This window comes from Pectinophora gossypiella, chromosome 6, assembly GCF_024362695.1.
Source record: "Pectinophora gossypiella chromosome 6, ilPecGoss1.1, whole genome shotgun sequence".
NCBI lineage: Eukaryota > Metazoa > Arthropoda > Insecta > Lepidoptera > Gelechiidae > Pectinophora > Pectinophora gossypiella.
Window position 1 is genome coordinate 14,074,073 of NC_065409.1, and position 20,899 is coordinate 14,094,971.

The window sequence follows — 20,899 nt, forward strand, 5'->3', positions numbered from 1 at the left end:
ACTTGGGTTGCGATTCAGGCAGATTTTCAGACGTCCTAGGCAAGGTCGCAGACTAACGCACACAAATATAGTGTAGGATACATTGGGAACGCACTGACGCACTATATACCTGCAACAGTCGTTAAACTTTGCGTTGAAGTGTGTGTTATATAAGGGATTTATATTTTTAAAGACTGTGCCTTCAGAGATATATTATCTGGGGCCGTAGACAATTTGCAAACGATTATGACAATTGACAGCGATAAAAATGCATCAAGGTGTTGGCGACGGGGTATTCTTTTTTTATATATGTATTTTTTATATATTCTGTTGTATTTTTCTGGCATGCCAATCATCACTGTCGGCGGCCTTTGTGGTCCAGTGGTTGAATGTTGGGCTCACGATCCGGAGGTCCCGGGTTCAAATCCCGGTGGGGAAATATCACAAAAATAACTTTGTGATCCCTAGTTTGGCATTACAGGCTGATCCCCTGATTGTCCAGAAGTCAGATGAAGGAAGGCATGTTAAGCCGTTGGTCCCGGTTACTAGTTACTGATGTAAGTACGTAGTCGTTACTTGAGACAGGGGCCTTTGGTTGATAAGGTTGGTAATTCACCTCACAACCCATAGGATAGAAGAAAAAGTTAAAGTCAAAAAGTCGGATAGCAACAGCAGAAGTTCCTGAGTATCGACCAGCGACCTATGTTACAGTAAGGTGTCCTCGGGTTCAGTACCTACAATTATATCGCGAGATACAGAGTAGTGACATCGTAACGAAAACCTTAAGGGATGATTCAGACCTTATATATGATCCAGAGTTGATATCATGTAGAATTTTCCGTCGCAAATGTATGAAAATGAAAATAATTAAAAATAACACTAAAATTTCCACTTGATATTAACTCAGAGTCATGGTCTAAATCCCCCCCCCTTCAGAATTCGTTACGATGTCACTAACACCCTGTTTATTTCACTCGACACACACAGGCTCAGTATGACCTTTTGCGATTATATAATACATAACATTTTCGAACTCGCAAAATGTCATAATATAACCTGAACAAAAACATCATTATTGGCTTACAGACAGTTAGACGCAACTTCTGGGTTGGCCATAACATTCAGCCATCTATTCCTAACCTGGAAAGGGAAGAGCGTTAATATTTACAGGTATTTTGCATACGCGGGTTACAAACGCCACATCAAAGCAATTTATTAATATAAAAAGAAATATTGCTTTTTGACATTTGTTCGCATTGCGCACTTACTTTTTATATTCGCAAATGCCAAATTGCAATATTGCGTCGATTTGGCCTTTTTAACCCCCAAGTACTTGTCTAATAATAAATTATTAGTTAGAAGTAACTTACTTATATAAAAAAAGGAAAAAAAAACAAATTCAAATTCAAAAATATCTTTATTCAGTAGGTAACATAGTTACACTTTGAATCGTCAATTTTACGTAACGAACGTCTCATCCGCCTAAAACTACTGCAGCTTCTCACAACCTGTATAGCCGGGGAAAAGAAGCTGCAAGAAAAACCTCGGCACAGGGCCCTAGACGTTCTTTAAAAATATTGGTATACAATTGAGTAATTTAGCTGCCTAATATCAATTCTCAGACAGTTAATCCCATGCATTCATACATCAAAGTGAGATGAAAATACTAAATTACCTACCTAACTACCTAATCTATATTTAAAAAGCAAAACAGATCTATATTTCATTCGCCCGAGTAAAAATGTAATAAAAAAATACAAAAAGACACTTCAGTACCCCTGGTGGGACTCGAACCCACAGTCCCCGGCTTAGGAGGCCGATGCCTTATCCATTAGGCCACAGGGGCTGTGCTTAGGGGTGGGAATTTGGCGTACCCGTTACGTAAATGCTCGCCGCCGCTCTTTCATTATCGGAAACGTTCTATTACAAATAAAATGCAGATTTTTTTCTTGTAGAACTTACCAAGACCTTGATTTTTTGAAGTAACTACTATTGTAGATTCGTCGTTCGGTAGTTTTTTCAGGATCATACATAACGTCCTTCGAGCGCCGAGCATTCCTATGCTCCTGGTTATGAGGTGGATTACCAACTTCATAAACCCTGGTGTCAGGGTTAATATTGAGCCAAGAACCCCTGACATGACTCATGTAACGGCTACATACTTACACCAGTAAGTTGTATCCAGGACCAACTGCTTAACGTGCCGACCGAAGCACGGATTATCTTATTTTCGGACAATCGGGCTCAACAAAGGGTTTTTTGTGGTAATTATGTCCTCACTGGGGTTCGAAGAAGAGCCCTTTGGATCGTGAGGCCAACGCTCAAGCTCAACTACTAGACCACAGAGACCGTAAGAAAGACCATTAAAAATATCTAAAAAAGTCAAGTTTTTAAACGGGCCAAACACTCCCTTATATGTTTTTTAATATTGATTGACCTGCATTCCCTTTGAGCCTTCGCAGTCGGGGGCGGCATTGAAGCCCCACCACTTGACTGGAGCACCCTCCAAGGTGTTCACTTGTCTCGTTCCAGACATGATGTAGTTCTAGTTATAACGATGTAGCTACTTACCCAGTATCATTATTTTAATAAAATGTAAAAGAAATGTGTGTGTTTTAAATGTAAATGTGTGTGTGTTTAATTTTGGTGTTCGGGCGCGGTTCGATCTACTCTGAACCGCGCGGTATGAAACGATTGATGACTATGGAGGAATGAGGGAAATCGGCGGGGTCAGTAACCGGGTCCGGCGGAGTCGGTATCGGGGTTATAATAACTTCTCATTAAACATACTTCGTTTTTGCTTTGCCGCAGTTTACGCAAGGATTATCAGAAAAATATTAAATAAGTAAGTACAGTCATGACATGAGCAATATAATGTACCCACTTTAGGACTCTGTCGCACTAACATATTTGACATTTAGTGAGACTTACAGTTCAATTTGTCAAAAAAGTTAATGTGACATGGTACCAAAGTGTATACATATTAATGCTCGTGACCGTACCTACAAGTATTAGGGTAGAAATTGGGTACGAGTATTTTAAGGTTTTAAATGTTCCAAATTCAAATTCAAAATATTATGAAACTCGTGTTTTGTTAAAAAAACAACTACCTAACAAAAAAATTAACATTCATGACTAATAAGAAGACCCCTTCGGTTGATTGAGGAGGCCTGTACCAAGCAGTGGGACAAATATAGGCTTTTCTATGCAATAAAGAGTTATTATTGTATTATAAGTATAAGGTCTACGTTGGTGTTAATAATTGACGTTAATAAAAAAAACAGCACCTAATACTATAAAGTACGCGAAGTAAATATCCAATTATTCACATCGATACAATTATTCATCATCTGCAAATAGAAATAGCAATTAACTGCTTGCTGCAATTGGTCGGTTGCGCCCGCGCAGGTCGCGCGATGATAAACGAATGACAAACTCACTATGGGGACCGTATTATGCAGACAGTGACAAATAATTAGAACTTACTCTCTTTTTAAAAAGCACATAATATATTATCTCTAATTTCTGATTCTACTTATGACTGAATAGAAGAATTTATATTAGGATAAACAACATTGGCCCCGATTCCTGCAGACACCGCCTAATTTTATTTTAAGTTATATCCGTCATTTTCATATCTGTCGAAAAGGAAAGGGACGGATGATTCACAGCTCTTAATTTTAGGAAGAATGAGTAAATGAATGAATAACCCGGGCGAATCAAAAGGTACGTCCCTGGTATGCAATCCGTTTGACGTGCTGTCTACTTAACTGTGTCGGGTTATTGACTGATGTAAAATTTTTAGACGGTTGGTTTAGATTTGTGCTTAAAATTGACGTGTATTCCATAAATTTTATGCTTGTCGATTACCCGTCCCTTTCCTTTTCGGCGGATAAGAAAGTGACAGATATAACTTAAAATAAAATTAGATGGTATTTACAGGAATTAGCACCATTATATATATTATTACATACATAAATTCACGCCTATTTCCCACCGGGGTTGCGGGGAGACTATGGAATTCTATTTGTTTCGATCCTGCACGCAAATGTCAAAAAACAATATTGCTCTCTGAGATGAATTGCTTCCATGTGGCCAATTTAACCCCCAGAACTGAAATAAAAGATAAATTCCAATCAAATGAATGAATACCTAATGTGATTTGATTTGAAAAGAAAGATATATGTTTTTGCCGCATATCCAGAAATTACCAGATGGAAATATGCCAAATGAGACATTCCCAGCCACTGCAGATTCGTGCTGATTGAGGCATAATGCGCACACGCTTGTCATACGATAGCATCGTTTCCAAACTCATAAATATCAATCAACGGTCATTTGCTGCGATGTACGGTGCATACCCTTGCATGCGAAACGGGGTTAAGTACGAATTGGTTACGCGTGTACAAGGTTCTGTACATTCAGCATAAAAATATATAGATGAATATATGTCACATTTGCTATCTTTTACAGGTGCTTCTTGGGTCTATAAATACATAAACTTACATACACTCACGCTTATTTTCCACCGGGGTAAGCAGAGACTATGGAATTCCATTTGCTTCGATCCTGACACACTTCTCTTGCTTCCTCCACATTCATCAATCGCTTCGCACACGCACGCCGGTTCAGAGTAGATCGCACTAAACCTTTTCTAAGGACATCTCCAATTTGGTCAATATTTTATTTGGTCAATTTAGTCCAAATATTTCATCCTCTTTTAAATTTGTAATACATCATTAATGTTTAAAAATTGTTGACGACTTTAATTTGATCAATGTCTGGTTTTCATTTGGTAATTTTCTTTAAACTTGGACTACTACACAAAGAAGATATGACCGAATTTGCAAATTACTCTCTAGGTATATCTTTTTGTATCCATTATCTCTTCTTCTCTGTCTCTCCGTCTTAAGTTAATCAAACAACTAGAACTAAATATAAGAAACATTAGTTGGTACCTTAGATATTTTAATTTCAAGCACTTTTCAAAAGGAATTTCTTGTTACTGTCTTCACTGTACAATGGCAAACGTCAGGCTGTCTAATTAATATAAATATTCAAACAAAACTTTATTATATTAATCCTCATTTTAAGTCTGCAAAGTTGGTTTAAATAATGTTCCAAGGAAAATTTTGGTAAGCAACTTATTTCACCTCGTAGAACTGAGATCCATTCTCATCTCCCTAGCATTATTCCGTTGTTACAGGGTCCGCTTACCTGGCGAAGATTTGACAGGTCCAGTTTTTTTACATAACCAAGTGCCCATTTGACCTTTCAACTCGCGAAGGGGAAACTAGCCCCTTACAGGTTAGGTCACATACCTCCGAAATGGTTTCTGGTAAGTTTCTCGGGTTTCCTCATGATGTTTTCCTTTGCCGCTGACACGTGACACTGGAAAATCATTTGTTTAGCCCCGTGCTGGGATTAGAACCTGCAACCTTACAATGAGAGTCACGCATTCTTCCAACTGGGCAACCACGGCTCCTATTCATATCCATCTTCGGATTTTGTGTCAGTAGTCGCTGCAAACGCTGCGCTGTAGCTGTGTGCTATCTATGGAGTATTGAAGGCGATTACTCCACCGACAAGAGCGCAGCTCTTCGCTGCAAGTTGCATTAATACATAAATCATGACAATTTTCCATTTACATTAAGTTCATCATCATCATCATTATCAGCCGTACGACGCCCACTGCTGGGCATTGGCCTCCCCCAAGGACCAAGTACACAGTTAAATTAAGTTATTTATTGTATAAGTTCGTCTTCGTAGCCTAAAATAAATGGTTTACTAATGACTTCCGTGGTCCAGTGGTTGAGCGTTGGACTCACGATCCGGAGGTCTTTTTGGGCCCTAGTTTGGATATGACCAGATTGTCCGAAAGTAAGATGATCCGTGCTTCGGAAGGCACGTTAAGCCGTTGGTCCCGGTTACTACTTACTGATGTAAGTAAGTAGTCAGTACATGAGCCCTGTCAGGGGCCTTTGGCTCAATAGTAACCCTGACACCAGGGTTGATGAGGTTGGTACTCACAACCCACAAGATAGAAGAATGGTATACTATTATTACTAACAATAAGGCCGCCTGTTGTACTTTTCTGTATAATGTTGTCCTTATCTTTGTATTTTAGTCCATTGTGCTCAATAAAGTATTTTATCTATCTATCTTACACTAATTAAGTGTACTTAATGTTTAAAAAGAAACATATTGCATTCACAGATGCCTTAAATAGTAAAAGAGAAAATAACTTGCTGACTAGAAACAAAAGAAAAAGGCAAATGACCAAGCATCACGGCTCAAAAGCTCTGCGTTCCCTAGCTTAAGTTTAAACATAATAATACAAGATTGATTCTAAATTTATGCCAAGATGGTATCGGTACGAGGTAGTGATGGGCAGGGAAAGAAAAAATTGGGTGGGAAAGAAAAAATATCGGGAAAATATGGGAAAATAAAATAAACACCCGAAAAATTCCCGAATTATGGGAAAATATTTTTTATTTAATTATTTTTAATCTTATTATTATTTGTATGTCGTTTCCATGTCTCGGGTCGGGTCTGTCATGGAGTCCCGGACTTTTGGAAGGCGTGAGTGGGGCCGAAGCCAACACGTAGAGGCCCCTTAAGACAATTTACTCTAAATGTGTTGTGACACCAACCGGCAATTATCCCTGTATGCACTATGGGAGTGCACCCAAAGACAATCCCTGGTTCGTGTAAGACTATTGCAGATTATGGGAACAAAAGGAACTGGGCTATTGGTTTGGGGGTTAGTGAACCGGGATACTGGGGCTATGGGGGACTATGGCGCCTGCTCGACCAATGTTAATAACAGAGATACATTGGGCAGGCGGTGACTCGTCACTCACTGGTTGGGCCACCTACTCGTATCTAGCCGACGCGACTGGACGGCAAGGCAGCAACATGGTTGTGAGCATCTCAGGGTGTCAAGAGGTGTACACCGCTTTCTGCGAGGCGGTTTACCCGCCTTACCAACTCGCGACTTATGCATCTTTCACTTCCACCCTGCGAGCGTATAGCTCTAACGCCCCACTCTGGCTGGCCAATGAAGGCAAGCCAGAGGTGAGAGTCCTGCGGCCCCCGCTAAGGTCCATTCCGGCCAGCCAGTACTGTCACTATCTTTGTTGTTCTTCTTTGGACTCTCTCTAGTAGTGCAATGTCCTTCCAATAGTAAAGTCTCCATATTTGAAACCCATGTTCTAACAGCGGTCTGACGTAAGTAAGTTTTGTAAAGCCTAAGAAACAATTCCGTATCTATATGATAAAAAGCTTTTCTAATTATGTATAAGAGGGAGTTATCCTTCTTAGTGATTCCAATAATGTGTTCGTCCCACTTTAGATTATGTGTTATCGTTATGCCAAGGTCCTTCTGTTTTTTACCACATTCGAGAGGTTTTGAGTCAATGGTGTAACTCAACGTGGGGTGGTTACTGCCAACATGCAACGCAGTGCATTTGTGTACGTTTAATGTGATTAGCCAATCTCGGGTCCAAGCAATTAATCTATCAAGATCATCTTGGATTATATTATGGCTAATAAGTGGATTCCCCGTTATTTTCGTGTCATCTGCAAAGAGTGATATATCAGACATGATACCATGTTTAAGATCCGTAAGGTAGATACTGAATAAAATAGGTCCTAACACCGATCCCTGCGGCACACCGCTGAGGACTTTTCTGGGAACAGAGTATGATTCTCCGATGCGCACAGAGAATGTGCGATTTGACAGGAAGTCGTCAATCCACTTCACGATATTGCCTCTGATTCCAAAGGGCTCTAATTTAGCAATCAATCGTGTGACAGGAACTCGATCAAAAGCTTTTTCATAGTCCAAGTAAATAATATCTGTAGGTATTCGTGCCTCCCAATTTCTTGCACAAAACCATGTTGCTCCTCGATGATGACATTCTCTCGTTCCAAAAGCATCCTATATATCCTATAATATGTAGATATCTTTGCATGGAATTATTAAAATCGAACATTCCATTCAAAATATATTACAAAGGAGATCATCGGCTTTCCATACTTTGGCCGGCCCAAATTTGAAAGTGCCGGTCAGAGAAAAAAAATGTGTCAAACCTTTCGAGTAGATTGTTCTGAACACTTTTTACTATGACACCAGACGTGTATGACCATTAGTTTGGCTTTAATTGGATTTTCAAAATCTCGATTTTCCATACATTTTGTAAAAAATAATATTATGTCCGTTGGGAAAAAGAGGTATACAGGCGTATTATAAAGGACCGTTAGAACATTTATTAGTATGGCGCCAAACTTCTATGACCATTATTTGGACTTTTATTGGACTTTCAGTTTTGGTTAATATGTTAAAATGCCGGCCATCGAAAAAAATACGTTGAATCTGTCTAATAGTTGCTTCTCAATATTTTTTAATAACACCATTATTTTGACTTTTATTGGAATTTACGTTTTAGTTCAAATGTGAAAAATGCCGACCAGCAAAAATATCATGTTGAGAGTATCGAGTAGATGCCTGTTAACATTTTTTTCTATAGCGCCAAACTTGTATGACCATTAGTTTGGCTTTTAGTGTATTTTAAAAATCTTGATTTCTTATTTATTTTGTATGAAAATAAAGTGCTTTGGGTAAAAAATGCGGTACGGCGGATTACAAAGGACCTTTAGAACATTTAATAATCTGGCGCAAAACATTTTCGACCGTTATCTTGACTTTTTATTCGTCTCTCTTTCCGTTTTGGTTCAAATGGGAAAATGTCAGCCAGTGAAACAAAATAAGTCAAATCTTTTGGTAAACGACTTGAAACGTATTTTTACTATACTACCAAATGTCGACTTTGGCTTTAATTGGTCTTTTTAAAAAACTTTTTTTTATACATTTTAACAATGACAACAAGCAGAGCTTTCCCAATGACTAGTTATTAGTCAGATAAATACTTTGTGTTTTTGTTTTGTGTGTTGTTAGGTGAACTTCTATATTAATACAATACTATACACGTTTTTGTCATAGTTTATAATGTTTACAGGTATCTTCTCGATAGCTTTGACATGTGTTTTTTGCTGACCGGCACTTTTAACACAGAAACTATAACGTAAAGTCCAACAAAAGTCAAAATAATGGTCATAGACGTTTGGTGTCCCAATAATAAATGGTCAAATAGATAAGTTCTAACGGGATATAAAAATATTGTTTCATGGCCGGCACTTCACATTTTCACCAAAAATGTATGAAAATTCAGTTTTTTTTTAATTCGAATAAAAGCGAAAATATTGACCCTACAGCTTTGGTGCCATAGTAATAAATGCTCAGACGGATAAGTTCTAAGGATAATATCATTATTGTTACTTGGCCGGCACTTTACATTTTCACCAAAAATGTATGAAAAATACAGTTTTTTTAAAATCGAATAAAACCGAAGATATTGACCCTACAGCTTTGGCGCCATAGTAATAAATGCTCATACGGATAAGATCTAACGGAATATAGCAAAATTATTTTTTTGCCGGCACTTTGACTTTTGGGCCGAAATTCGATGATCTTTAAGTTTTTTAAGAGTTCATACGACACTACGACAGAAAATAAATTGGGCATAAGTAGGCATACATTATATTTAAATGGTCCTTGTTGGAAATCCTTACTTTTAATACAAATATATGCGATAAAAAATATTTTCCCTTGAAATGGGAATTTTTCGGGTTTTTTCCCTCAGAATTGGGAAAATTCCCAAAACGCGGGAATTTTCCGGGTAAGAACCCAACACTAGTACGAGGTAACAAGTAAATAAACTCTGGTGAGACGTGAGTCAGGCAGACATAGACATACTTAGACTTCTAACTAACTATTGTATAATAGTATAGATGAACTTAATTATTATACATATATTATAGATGAACTAGGTGGTCTGTAGGTAAATTCTCAGTAAACGAACTATCATTTAAATCAACGACGTTTGCCCCTTCGTGGGGAACGACTTATTTTCGTGTTATTAGGTTTATGATTGACGTCACCCATGTTACCCTGGTGTCAGAGTCATTACTGAACAGCCATTGGTAGAGACAAAACTTGGCATGACAAAATAACGCAAAAAAAGAACATTAAAACAATTGCAGTCGCCGTAAGTCCCAAACCAAACCAACACAAATGTGAAAACAGCCAGCCAGTCCAGCTACATAGGTCAGTGGACCTAGGCGTCTGTAGGAGGCGAGGGCCCCCGGAGAAAGGGGGCTAAAGTGGGAGGGGGGCTCAAAAACTAGGGAAGAAAAGGGGGGAAGGGGGAGGCAGACACAAGTGCAGTCCCAAGGTCGCCGTCTCGACCGCCGATGAAATAGCTAGCAAAAGATTTTTCGTAGAAAACAGTTTGGTTTTTTACGTTTTGTTTTTGCGGGTTTCAATTTGTTTTTTTAATAAGAAGTAGTTGTTTTAACTGAAATGTAATGACAAAGAGTAAATGGTTCGAACGTTTATTTGAAAATATATAAATTAAAGTATTGTATAACTCCCGGCAAACTTCTTGAGCATCGAGTGTCGTAGTGGGGGAAAGTTCGCGCACGTACACTTCCGTGCAAAAAAAAATGAACTTTTGATTATTTTGATTATTATGTGAATAAAACTAAACTTATATATATTATTATAGTTTATTAAAACTTATATTATATTATTATACTTAATAAAAAACTAATCGTCAGGTAAGTATGATATTCCTTCCATGAGATTGAAACCAGCAATACCAGAGCTAGTGCTAGGCTTTGGATCTGTAGACATAGACCTCGTGCTAGTAACTAATTCTTAAAATTAAAAAAATAAGCAATAACAAAAAAATCTAATAAAAGAGCAATAACAAAAACGTGACAGTTTCACTGCACGCAAGTGTATTCGGGAGTCAAAGGGACGAAGACAGAGTGCGCGGGGGAAGTATCGACTGATCTACCAATAGCCGGTCAATGCGGTATTCACCCGCCCCCGCGCCCCGTACCGCACCACCAAAGAGATCTAAAATTCGGTTGTGCGCAGTCAAGGTCGATACTCAAGAAGTTTGCCGGGACCTATAACTGGCTTATTTAAAAGAGAATGGCCCTGATTCCACTTCTTGACTTCCGAATACTTCCCGCTTAGGGACAGTACTGAAGAGTATCAGCACCCGAAGTACGTAATATACGATCCTGACGACCCGATTACTCTAGCCATAAAGGAGGCCATCCTACTCGTAACAACAAACATTTCAGAACCCCGATACTGACCCCGCCGGCGTGGTCGACGATTTCCCTCATTCAGTGCTTAGGGGCCGTTCAAGTATTACGTAAGCAGATTTCTTACCATTTTTTACCCCCCCCGCCCCCCTTGTCATCAAAAATAAGCAAAGCACTTACTCCCTCCCCCTATGCTTACGTAAACATTTTTAGTAATAAATGTTTTTTTATATTGTTATTTTTAAAATAGGAAAATTCATGGAAATATTAGGTTTAACTGATACACATAGAGTAAATGACAAAAAATGTAGAATAATAAAGAACATAACTAACATAAAGAATATTTTCGGAACACATTAACAGTCTTCAGTCCATGAAACCTGAATCCATGATTCTAAGTTATCGATGACATTGGATTGCTGCTCAGTGTTGTGAGTCTGCTCATTTTCATCCGATTTTGGAATGTCTACGTCACTCTCATCGAGCCATTCAACATCTTGGTGCTCTAAATTTTGAATAATGCACATCAGTTCATTAGCACGACGAGCAGCGACTCTTACAGGTCTAACTTTTCCCTCTGTGGGCGTGTTTACTTTTTTATGGATCTTCTCGATGTGACGGTTTAATGATTTGACGGAAGCATGATAAAGACCACACGTTTTGCATGTTCGGCTTGAGAGCCTCAATTTTACCGTCGGACAGAAATAATCGTAGGGCATTTGCAAAAAATCTTTGAGGGTAGTACTCAAGCGTAGAGCTAAATTGACTGGAAGATCAAGAAATTGTCCTCCTTCATCCAAAACCAAGTCATCAACTGTTTGTTTTACTTTTGCAGGTGGTGGAAGAAACCTGTTGTCTAGTAATCTCAATAGGCCACTTCTTGGACGACATTCTGTATTTTTACATTTTACAATTTGAAGCAAGTATTGGCTTTCACGCACATGTTCTGAGTACCATTTAATGTCTGGAAATTCAGGAACATCTTGTTCATCAGCCTCAACATATTTTGCAGTAACATTATAGCCATCAATTTCAATTGAACTCCATACTTCAGCTAATACATTTCCTGCAAATTCGAAATTATATCTTTCTAATTGTTCATCAATTGTAACGCCACGTTCATCCAAATGAGACCCAAAATGGTCATGAGGCAGTATTAAACCAGCCAGTTCCCGACTCAGAGGAGCCATTCTTCGCTCCACTCTGTTATACGCACTCCTTCCAGGAGCATTGGTAGCTATAAACAATGCATCGAGATCATGTCGTTTAAAATGTTGTATAGCAAACCCTATGACTTTTTGATAACGCGGATTCTCATCTGGCCCTCCATCAACCGTCATAATTACTACTGGTTTTACTAGTCCATGGTCAGTTTTTGCTAATGGTCGAAACTCTTCAAGTTCGAGAAGCGTCTCGAAATCCTGAGCATGAGTATTAGCAGTAGATGAACTATGCTTTCCACTTCGAATAGCGATGAATGTTGGCCCAGAATATCCGACGGCTTGCGGTTGTCCTAGCATATTGGAAGTAACTTTGATACCAGCATAAACAGATGGTATTAATTTATGACGCTCAGCGATTACCCAATCGTGGTCAGGTAATTTGATTCTATATTCCATATGCATTAAAAGAGGTGCTTGCTTATTTGCCGCAGTTACGCCAATAGGGACTCGAGCTTTGTCATCTTGAGATAAGAAAAATACTTGATCTGGTCCAAGTATGGATGCTATGTTCTCTAAATAATGGATTGATGTTTCAGCGAACTTGCTATCTAAGTGGCTCTTGTGGTGATCAGTTTGAGCCCGAATGAGCCTAACAGGGACTGTCGATACATGTCCTTGTCCCTCTGTAGAATTCGATTTTCTGGGAATCAAACGAAGATATGTCGCACTGCGACTAATGTCAAATCCTAGTTTACGCAGTTCTTGTGTGAGTTCGTCAAGAGTTTTTACGCTGCGAATAGATTCCGTTCGTCTCCTGTCATCACATGCACTCCCAAATAAAGCTATATCCGCAATTGTTTTCAATAGTAATGGTTGATCGCTTTCAAGTTTAGGATGTCCTACTGAATCCCTCAGAGATAGTCTTCTTTTTATTTCAGGATTTTCCTGACAAATATCTTCTAACTTTCTTTTCATACCATCCCTGTGTTTCTTCTGGGCAACTACGTTTTGAATCTTCCTGTTTAAAGTATTTTTTGCTGTTTTTAGTTCCTCGCGCAACTTAATGATCTGTTTATCAACTTCAGCGCAATTTGGCATAGTATCTCTGGCAGAATACAAAGCGTTCAGATTTTTTTCGAGTAGAGTAATTTTATTTTTCAAAGCTTCTTGAGAAGGTTTTGCTCTTTGTTTATCTGCATTATCATTATTTTCGCATTGCTCTTGTGATTCATTGCCGGTTTTAATTTTATCTTCTTTCTGTTTTTCAATGTTAGAAAATGGCTGTATAATTTGTGTTTTTTCTGCAGGTTTACTGGTAGAAGACGTTGCCTAAAAATGAAAAATTTCTAAGAGTTCTGCTGGATATTCTCTTATTAAGCTACATAAATTCATCGTATTTAATAAAACCAGCGTTTAAATATTAAAGCTTTTCCCCACAGAAACCCTTCACATACAGATATTGAAAACACCGTGTATTTTGTGACCAATTGCCGGAGTCGATCTTAAGAAATAAAATATCAATCATTTACCTTTTTACTTTGAGATAGGCCATCATATTTTTTACTCATAAATCGTTTTAATTGTTACAGAACGTAAAGAGAAACTTTGTTTATATTTACTCACCTTGGAAAAAAAATGAAGCAGATTGGATTTATTTTTAGTCGCCGCTTGCAATTCTTCTTCGATTCTCTTAGATACAATAATATCTAGTTCCTTATCTGTCTTTGCTTGTAATTTATAATTTCGCCAAACTTCGTTAACTAACTTTTGTACATTTTGCACTTTTGTCCCAGTATGAGATTTTTTAAAACTTTCGAACAGTTTTTGGTATAACTTGGATTTGTCTATATGATATGACATTCTAATAAAATATTTAACGTAATCATCATCTAGACCCCCCCACCCCCCATGTCATCCAAAATAAGCAAAACAGAGACCCCCCCACCCCCCCTTGGTGCTTACGTAATACTTGAACGGTCCCTTATCGCTATCGAACACTAGGGTCGATTAATTGTTTCAAATATAATCTTCTCAGACGACGCCCTGACCCGAGGATCGCGCCGAAAAGGCCTTAAAAAAAAACTTACTTTAAAAAAAAATTTGGTCTTAAGTACATTTTGTACTGGATGAGAGCCCTCAGCGCTCATCATTTATCCGGCCAAGTAGTTAATGCCATTTGCGGCAAATCTACAACAAGCTTGCTTAAAGTTGTTATAACGATACTGAGAAATCTAAAAAACAAAATGGACCCTTACCCTTCGGCGTCGTTCACAATAAACGAGAAGGCGTTGTTAAAAACAAAATTGATATTCAAACTGCACCTTACTTTGTTACCTTACAGATAACACAAGAACCTGTTATAACAAAATCCCTTTTATATCTTCAACTTAGGTCTAAAATTCTAGGTTTCTTTAATCTGTTGAAATTTGAGCCCTAAGTGGATGCAAGGCGGTCATGCAAATGTCCTCAGATTGTAGATATCGGCGCGATAAGGCTCACCTAGTCCACCTAGTCGTTAGTCTGGTACTAGGCAGTCGTGGAGCCAGCCAGCGACGGACTAAGGCAGCGCCCTGAGGCCCCTGGGGGCTTAGGAACAGCTCGGACATTCCATACAAAAATTTAATTCGTATCGTTTGCTGCCTTCATGCGTTACGAGAGAAACAGTTCCATACTATTTAGCAGCTTACAAAATTGCTACATGAGCTTTGCCTTTCTGTATCTTTTGTTCTTAATTCTTTCTTTTGTGTCTGTTGTTCAAATTCAAAAATATCTTTATTCAAAAGGTAAGATAGTTACACTTTGAATCGTCAATTTTTACATAACAAACGTCTCATCCGCCTAAAACTACTGCAGCTTCTCACAACCTGTATGTATAGCCGGGGAAAAGAAGCTGCAAGAAAAGCCTCGGCACAGGGCCCTAGACGTTCTTTAAAAAAACATAAAATGTTATTATACAATTGAGTAATTTAGCTGCCTAATATCAGTTCTCAGACAGTTAATCCCATGCAATCATATCTTCTAAATAATCACTAACCGTATAATAACCTTTTTTGCAAAGTTTCTGTTTAACTACTGTTTTAAAACAGTTGTAAGGCAAATTCTGAATGTCAATTGGAATCTTATTGTAAAAACTTATACATTGCCCCTTAAAAGATATGTATTATTAGCAGTATGTATTATTCTTTATTCTATGACTAGCCCTGTTGTAGGCTCTATATCCAGATTGTGAGGTTGTGGGAACCTTTATTTTTTGTTCTGAGGGGAAACCTGTGCTGACTAGCGGGGCCTGTTTATGAATGTATTACTTAAATAGTATTATTGGTATCGTAAGGTAAGAAAATGTGGGCACATTATCTGACTCTTGACTTGCTTACTACGTCTCTGGTACTTGTCTAAACAACCCGACAACCTGGTTCTTTATGTTCTGGGCTTCAAGTTTGTATCTGTTTACAAAAGCGTCCTTTCAAGGTGTTTGTTTTATTGTGTATAGGTGCTATTCTTGTAAAACAGACCTATATTTTTAACTTTATAATTTACCACTTGGTACTTAAATAACATTATTGTATTATTATATATTGTATATGTCATTGTAATATAACTATTACGAAATAAATGAATATGAATATATAAAGTCACATCTTGTATGGACACAATTTGTTAGAACATGTTACAGCCAATAATAATAATAAAAATTGTTTATTTTGTAAAAAGTACACAATTGAATTGACAGGGTGTTAGTGACATTGTAACGAAAACTTTGAGGGATGATTCAGACCATTATTCTGAGTAGTTATCAAGTGGAATTTTCCATAGCAAATATATAGAATTAAAAATAATTTCAAAAAACACAAATAAACGTAAATTTTGCGACGGAAAATTCCACTTGATATTAACTCAGAATCATAGCCTGAATCATCCCCCTCAGTATTCGTTACGATGTCACTAACACCCTGTATAGCATTAGAAATAAACTGTAAGTAGTGGTACTTAGATATTTGCTTAGATAAATAATGATTAATCGACTGTTTCATTGGGTCAAAAACAGCTAAATCATAAAATGCTAATCTAAAAATACAAGCCAGTCTAAGGTAGTCAGTTAAAAATCAATCCCATTTTTTCTTTCTGACTTATTATCGAATTTCAATTGGGAATTTGACCGGGTCAAAGAAAAATTATAAAATGCTAATGTAGAAATAGAAGCTTGTCTAAAATTATCAATAATCAATCTTATTTTACTATTCGAATTGATTTCGAATTTTATTTACGAATTAAGTAACAATGAGTTGACAGCCTCCGTGGTCTAGTGGTTAGAGCGTTAGGCTCACGATCTGGAGGTCCGGGTTCAATTCCCGATGGGGACATTGTCGAAATCACTTTGTGAGACTGTCCTTTGTTTGGTAAGGACTTTTCAGGCTTGAATCACCTGATTGTCCGAAAAAGTAAGATGATTCCGTGCTTCGGAGGGCACGTTAAGCCGTTGGTCCCGGCTATTAGCCGTAAAAACACCTCCACCAACCCGCAGTGGAGCAGCGTGGTGGAGTATGCTCCATACCCCCCTCCCCCTCCGGTTGATTGAGGGGAGGCCTGTGCCCAGCAGTGGGACGTATATAGGCAGTTTATGTTATGTTATGAGTACGACGTTGGACCGCTTCTATTGATGACGTCACAGTACAGTATTTCCATACAAACTCTAAAGAAAACTTTCGTTTTGACGTTTCGTAAAAAGTATCTCATTTGACTAGGTTGTCAAGTAGCACGATGGTTGATGGTTTTTATTGATGACGTCACACGGACAGTATTTCCGTACAAATTCAAAAACCATGTTCGTTTTGACTTTTCTTAGAAAGTATCTCATTTGATTAAGCAGTAAAGCCCACTGTGTGGCGATGAAGTGTAATTTCATGTTATTAATATTATAAGTAGGTATGTTTGTGATTGGCATTAGAGAATATTTGAATCATATAGGCGTGATTATGTATAATGTATCTACATGTATACATACATAAACCCACATCCATTTTCCACAGTCGTAAGCGGAGATTATGGAATTTCGTATGTAATTTAGGTACCTAGATGCAAAATGTAATGAGAAGTCAATTTCGCGCTAAGGTAAAGGTACATTCACAGCTACCGGATCTAGATCTAAGACTCCAATAATACCTACAAACGTCTTGAATATTCATACAACACGCTATAACTAATCTCGGGAACGACGTGACTTGAATTGTAATACGGAATATTTAAAGGGAATAATTTCCTACAAAATCTTAGAATTAATTGGCATTAGGTTTACTGGAAACATCTGTACTGAAGTTATAGAACGGTAAACCCCCACCCCCAACCAATTCGTATCAAGCGCCAAACCTCACCCCTCTGGGTCCTACTTTAGTCACACCCCGGACACTTCATATTTTGGGGGTAAGGATGTGCTGCCGCCAAAGGATGTTTTCGGGGTACCGAACAGAGCATAGTACCCCGCTAGCCACAAGTTGGTAGTGTGACTAGGGATCGACGATCCAGCGGTGTTATATTGGAAGTTGTATATTGCTGTGTAAACTTCGATATCGCGTTTCACGACTGCTTGAAGACTGCATTATTGAATGTGGCGCCATCTGTTGCATGTGGGCGAAACTAGGTGGCCAACTAGTTGGGTCTGCCATAATACAAACACCCTTGTTTTACACAGACACCACACATTGACGTTATCGTACACGCGCATCTGTGTGTGTGACGTCTGACGCCATACGATTGAAGACTAAAGTAAGACCGAAGGGGGTGAGATAAATCTAGCTCAGACACTGGTGGGGAGCGGAGAGTTGTCGTTCTATACGTAGTATTATTCCTTATTGTATGCTTTAGTTTTAAACCACTAAAGAGTAAGGGTGAGAGAATACATTTTTCTCCTTGTCACTCTTAATTATCACGTTTCGTTTGAGGTCGTGGTAAATAATTTAAATATGGTTAAAAGTCACGTAAAGTCACGTGAATTAGTAAGTAAGTACAAAATAAAGGTATCTTGTTAATGTTGACGTTTTCCTTTACGAAATTAAAGGATTTCAAATTAAGTAATTTACAGAGAGTAAACACAGACACGCGTAGGAGTGACGGATGCTGGCGGAAAATTATGTGAAAATAAATTTAAGTCGCGTTTACGTTTAAAACTGTTTAAATACAAATTGTTTTATTTTTTTCGTAGACAAGGTAATTTTATAAATACCTACCTCAAAGTGTTTTGTTCAAGCAGAATACTTATGCATCTTTTTGTATTCTTAGTCATAACACTCAACCTCAACGGTTGCTGAGGTGCAGATGGGAGCCGTCGGAACGGCAATGCAGGATGGAAGGGGCAAGTCACAGGGACTGTAACCTGTAATATGACAGAGGGCAGCAGTAAACTGTCAGTACTATTTAGAGGCGCAGGACAGGAGTCCTAGTACGTCTTTGAAATAGACGACTCTGGGCGCTATCCTACTCGCGTTAGACAGAGTACTGCAGGGCGGAAAGCAAGAGAGAAGTCACGTCAAAAAAAAAAGAAATCATTGTCGATCTTCTTCTTATCGTGTCGATGGCAAACTAAATAGTATCGGCCCAAAACTTGGCAACAAGTATGGCGCTATCTGCAGCGCTCATCAGATCTTCCTGCGTGCAGGTTCGGGCACGCAGGGTACGATGTAAGATGTTCCATCGTTTGGGGAACAGTACCGCATTTGCACTTTAAGTCCGAGCCATCCGAGAAACCCCACCTGAACAAATTGTCCTTACTTCGGCCCACCTAAGTCGATTGTCGATTGTCATTATTGTTCGCAACTTGGCTAACTGTCTGACGATTACTTTTTTACTCTGAAATTTCATTTATTATTTGGCACCATTGATATAATTACCATATCAATGTTTAACACCATCCCCCCGGGAGGAATTGGCCGTCTATGAAGTCAGTTAATAAAACTGCGATCAATATACTTATAGACCGCCAAACCTTTACAATCAGTCGAAATTATACCTACTGTAATGTATTTAGGGGACGTTTTTGGTGAATAATTTGAGTCCTAAGATGTAATGGACTCATTTATTGATATTTAGGATGGTCCTTTTATACAGTAAAATACTTTCTTCTACTGTCCATATATGTTACAACTATTTAGGTTATTACTTAATGATACGTGGAATGCTTACTTTTAGCGATTTCCTTGCTTTCAACAATACATAAACAGCTTATAAACGTCCCACTGCTGGGCACAGGCCTCCCCTCAATCAACCGGATGGAGTATGGAGCATACTCCACCACGCTGCTCCACTGCGGGTTGGTGGAGGTATTTTTACGGCTAATAGCCGGGACCAACGGCTTAGCGTGCCCTCCGAAGCACGGAATCATCTTACTTTTTCGGACAATCAGGTGATTCTTGAATCACCTGAAAATTCCTTACCAAACAAAGGACCGTCTCACAAAGTGATTTCGACAATGTCCCCATCGGGAATCGAACCCGCACCTCCAGATCGTGAGCCTAACGCTCTTACCACTAAACCACAGAGGCTGTCACTAGACCACGGAGACTGTCAAACAATAGTTGTCCTAAATACTTTATACACACTATAATACCTTCCATTTAAAGTGCGTCTAGATCAGTATAGCAACCAACACGTCACTACGCACCCGCCATAGCGTCACATTACTTTAAGCACATTATCTAACATCCGATAGCGCGAGTTCAAGGTTGTTTGTAAGCTATATAAATAGGTAGATATTTATATCTACGCCTATCCCGAGTACCGGGCTGCGCTTTTATCAATACAGGGAAGGCAGTGCCTCCTAGCGGCAGCGCTCGGTACTAATTTAGTTCCTACTGCGCACGCCCAGAAACCTCACTGCAGTTATGTAGCACTCAATATCAATTCCCCAACAAAAATATCCCATCAAAATCACCCGTTTTCTGTTCCTTGTCTACGTCACAGAACGCGCGAACTAAAGTTACCTACTTAACCTAAAAACTGGACGCGATTACGTCAATACTTCACCCCCTCCCGTGGTTTGTTTGTTATTATTTCATTGCTTACCCCAAACATTAAATTGGTGTGTGAAAGTGCAGTAAGGATACATCAAACGGTAAGTGACATTTGTGTTTTGTACCCATCAACAAGAATCTAAATTCCAGTTATGCATTTTGGTATGAAGCTTACGAGTTACTTAGGTACCTACTACGTAGAAAACAGTGCATTAACTGCGTAAAATATGCAAGCAACCTTCGCTACAAATCCATATTTCTATAAGTGTTTGCCTACTGTTTCGTTAATTCATCTAACATCAATGTTTTTAGACTTACTGTGTGTTGTGAGTGCATACATCGATACCGCAAATAAAAAAAAGCAAAAACAAATACATGCTGCATTTAGAGCTGAATTTATTGGAAAGACTTGACACTACAAGAAAAACAAAGGAATATAATTGCTGCCTAGTTTTCAGTGCATCAAAAAAAGATAATAAAATGTCATATCAAAAAAGAATAATTGATATATACCAATGAGATTGCTCCAAGGAGACTGTCATTAACAGTGTGTTTGCCTTGGACGTGGCATTAACT

At 38.4% G+C, this 20,899-nt stretch overlaps 2 protein-coding genes and 1 non-coding gene across 5 annotated transcripts in view; 1 reads left to right on the forward strand and 2 right to left on the reverse strand.

Annotated features, from left to right (window-relative positions):
• The window catches only part of LOC126367787 (putative fatty acyl-CoA reductase CG5065), a 576,419-nt gene that overhangs the window by 137,566 nt on the left and 417,954 nt on the right, over positions 1 to 20,899 (reverse strand). The window lies entirely within an intron of this gene.
• LOC126367777 (ecdysone receptor) overlaps positions 1 to 20,899 on the forward strand; it is a 431,491-nt gene that overhangs the window by 36,551 nt on the left and 374,041 nt on the right. The gene's annotated exons all lie outside the window — the stretch shown is intronic.
• Positions 1,753 to 1,825, reverse strand: Trnar-ccu (transfer RNA arginine (anticodon CCU)). Its single transcript has one exon. It is a non-coding gene; the product is annotated as a tRNA-Arg (tRNA).